General features: G+C 38.0%; 1 pseudogene; it reads left to right on the forward strand.

Moving 5' to 3' along the window:
* Window positions 1–2096: 2096 nt before the first annotated feature.
* LOC121443679 lies at window positions 2097–3011 on the forward strand (annotated as a pseudogene).
* Window positions 3012–3581: the final 570 nt, after the last annotated feature.

Raw genomic sequence — 3581 nt, forward strand, 5'->3', positions numbered from 1 at the left:
TTGAATAACACGTCTAGAGAAATCAATGCACCAGTTTAGCATGAGAAAAGAAAATAAATGAACAGAATTGAATTGAGAGGCAAAAATCTGATACGTGTGCTTATAGAGGTTTGGTGTTTGTTAAAAATATTGCTCTAAGCCGTCAGTAGAAAAATATATGTTTACTTAAAAAATGAGCCAATCTGATATTACCTTTCAGAAAATAAAATACATTGATGTGGTTCTATGACTTCTACATTCATAAAAACTGAATTCTAAAAAAATTAAATATTTAAAGAAAATTGAAATGTTAAAATAAAAGGACAACTAATAAGATATTGAACTAGGAATAAATTTTTTAAGCAAGACAAAAGTTTCAAAACAAAGCAAATCAAATAAAATTTCACCACACTCAATCTGCTTATTTATATGAAAAATAACAGCATTCATTCATAACTCAAATAAAATGTTATAGGCTATTTTATTAAAACATTTACTTAATCTTTTGATAACTTACATTGAAAATGAGTTTTTTGCCCATCAATATTAAAAATTGGAATCTTTGTGTACCCATATCAGATATACTGTATGGAATATGTAACTTAGTACAACTCCTTAAACATATTGCTGAATTTAGAAAATATATTGCATGAATAGTGAATTGAATAACTATAGTAAAAATAAAAATACGCAAAAAACCCTAATATTACTAAAATATAGTCAATGTTACAACTTCATATAAGAACACAATATTTCATAAATTGTATATGAAATGACATCTGAAATAATCATCTAAATTCACAGTTACACTGCAGCATTTAATTCAAGTGGAACAAATAAATAAAAATGGATAAATAGAGAAATATGTTGAATTGGAGGGTGCTGGATTATAAGGGACATAAAAATTACATGAGTTCTTTTTTTTTTTTAGAAAAAGTCCCCTTTAGAGACAGAAATGACAGAGTGAATATGTCTTTAAGTGGGGATTTATTAAATTGGCTTACACTATACTGATGGAAAGTCTGAGAACCCAGTAGTTGCTCAGTTCATGAAGTTATATGCCTTAATAGTACCAATCTGGTGCTGAAGTACTGTAGGATCTCTGCATAGTCATTGTTCTTCAGTCCTTATTTGAACATTAAACTAGCTGAGTTCTCTGTCAGGGAAGGATAACAGTAGCAACAGCACTAATAGACTAGATGTATACATCAGCAAGGAAAAAGGTAGGCAGGTCAAAGCAGTACTATTTTCTCTAAGGCTTCCTTATATATGAGCTGAGTACAGTAAGTGATGCTGACAGTGATTGAGGGTCTTCCTTCCTTAGTCAGTTCTTCCATTACATACCCTCACAAACTTTGCCAGTTGAGTTCTAGTTGATCACACATTCAATCAACTTAGCAATCAAGATAATCATCACGACTAGGTTGCTAGAAATAAAAAAACTTTAAGATATTAAACTAAATATTTCTAGAAAATGAAAAAAAATCAAACTATAAAGATATCTAGAAGCACATTCAAGGCATACAGTACAAGGCCCTGAATTAGGACCATAATATGTTGGCATACTCAGGGGAAAAAAGGAAACACTTCTGGGTGGTTGGATCACCTGGGCCACCCGTTTTCATTGGTATCTGGTCCCCTTGTTCTGAAAACACACAAAGGTAATATACACATCTGCATCATCACAAATGTGGACTGTGTGATGTACACAAGCCAACCAAAGATGAGTTTTTGTTTTATGTTAGAGCAGGTAAAATATATGTCACCTGACTTGTAGTTTTTCTAGATTTCTTTGTTTATGTCTCTAGCTGGGATTTTCAGGAGGTCTCCCTTTTCAAATCCGATGTCTATCAACCATGAATGAATCTACAGCCTTCCATTTTCTGATTTCTGTTTTAATATTGACACATTTAATATTTAGGGTAGTTTAATTTACCAGTTCCCACTTAACAATCCTTTGTCTCTGAGCAGTTGTTGCTTGTTCATCAGCATTCAAAAAATTCAAAAGAGTCCGGGTCGAAAAGCCAGAGGCTAGTGGAGAAGTTGCTGGCTCTGGTGCTTGCTTCTTCAGGGCATGTGGAGCGGCGGGCACACCCCGCGGGGCAGGAGGTTGCAAGATGGACACCTCTCTGCTCTTGGATTCAGAGTCAGAGGAGTCCCTGGTCTCAGATCAGGAGTTGCAGGATGCGTTTTCCTGCGGACTCCTGAAGTCAGGCCTCAGTGTTGTGCTCCAGAAGCCGAAGAAGGCGGTGAATGATGTGAATCGTCTGAAACAGTGTTTGGCCGAATTCAAACGGGATCTGGAGTGGGTTGAAAGGCTCGACGTGACCCTGGGTCCAGTGCCAGAAGTAAATGAAACTCAGCCAACACCCGAGAACAAGGACCAGAAGAAAGGTGTTAATCCTGAAGACGACTTCCAGAGGGAGATAAGTTTCTACCACCAGGCCCAGGCTGCAGTGCTGAGTATTACCCCGGCTCCATCAGCTCCAAGTCCCCACCAAGCGGCCCACTGATTATTTTGCAGAAATGTCCAAGTCAGATAAGCAGATGCAAAAGATTCGACAGACGCAGCAGACTAAGCAGGCTGCCATGGAGAAATGTGAAAAGGCCAAGCAACTTCGAGCGCTTAGGAAATACGGAAAGAAGGTACAGACTGAGGTCCTCCAGAAGAGACAGCAGGAGAAAAAACACATGATGAATGCTATCAAGAAATACCAGAAAGGCTTCTCTGATAAGCTGGATTTCTTTGAGGGGGATCAGAAGCCTGCTGAACGCAGTACAAAGGCCAGAGCCAAGAGCCAGCAGAAGAGTAAAGGGCCCAGTGCCAAACGATGGTACAAAAACCAGAAGTTTGGTTTTGGTGGAAAGAAGAAAGGCTCCAAATGGAACACTCATGAAAGCTGCAACGATGTCTCCAGCTTCCGAGCCAAGGTGGCTCACGGCAAGGGCCCCAGGAAGCCTGGGGAAAAAAGGGGGCAAATAAGCGCCCAGGAAAACGAACAAGACAGAAAATGAAGAGCAAAGCCCGCTGAGCAGTATCGTTCTAAAGAACCAAGGAAAAGGGTGAATGTACAGACTACAAACCACTCAGAACTTTCGTCTTTCTTTTTGTAGAATTTTTTAAAATAAATTAAACTTATGCAAGATACTCGGGTCAAAAACAGAGACTAAAAGGTTGAGAAGTTTGCATATTAAATAATATTGCTGACTATTAAAAAAATTCAAAATTAAGACAACATACAGGATCCAGACTCCCTGTGTATTTCCCATCTCTACAAAGTTTATTCTTTTTTATCATTTAGCAGCTATTTACTTTTTATGACTGTTAATACCCGTTAACTTTTCTTTCTTAAGCCTATGCACATTTCAAAACACACAGTTACCTATTTAGACTTTTTTGTTTTTTTTCATCTGGATTTGTCTTTTCTGTGACTCTCTAGCCTTTTTTGTCTGCAGGAGACAGAAAAACTTAAACCATGGCTTTGTCTTTTGGCTCTGCCCTCTCTCTTTGGTCTGATAGCCTAGCCTTAAGCTCACAGGCCCTGTCTGGAGATGTATTTGACTGGAAATGCATTCAATCACCCCAGATCTGAGAAGCTGGT

This window comes from Microtus oregoni, unplaced genomic scaffold, assembly GCF_018167655.1.
Source record: "Microtus oregoni isolate MIOR12 unplaced genomic scaffold, Mior012 000111F_ref0000342, whole genome shotgun sequence".
Lineage (NCBI taxonomy): Eukaryota > Metazoa > Chordata > Mammalia > Rodentia > Cricetidae > Microtus > Microtus oregoni.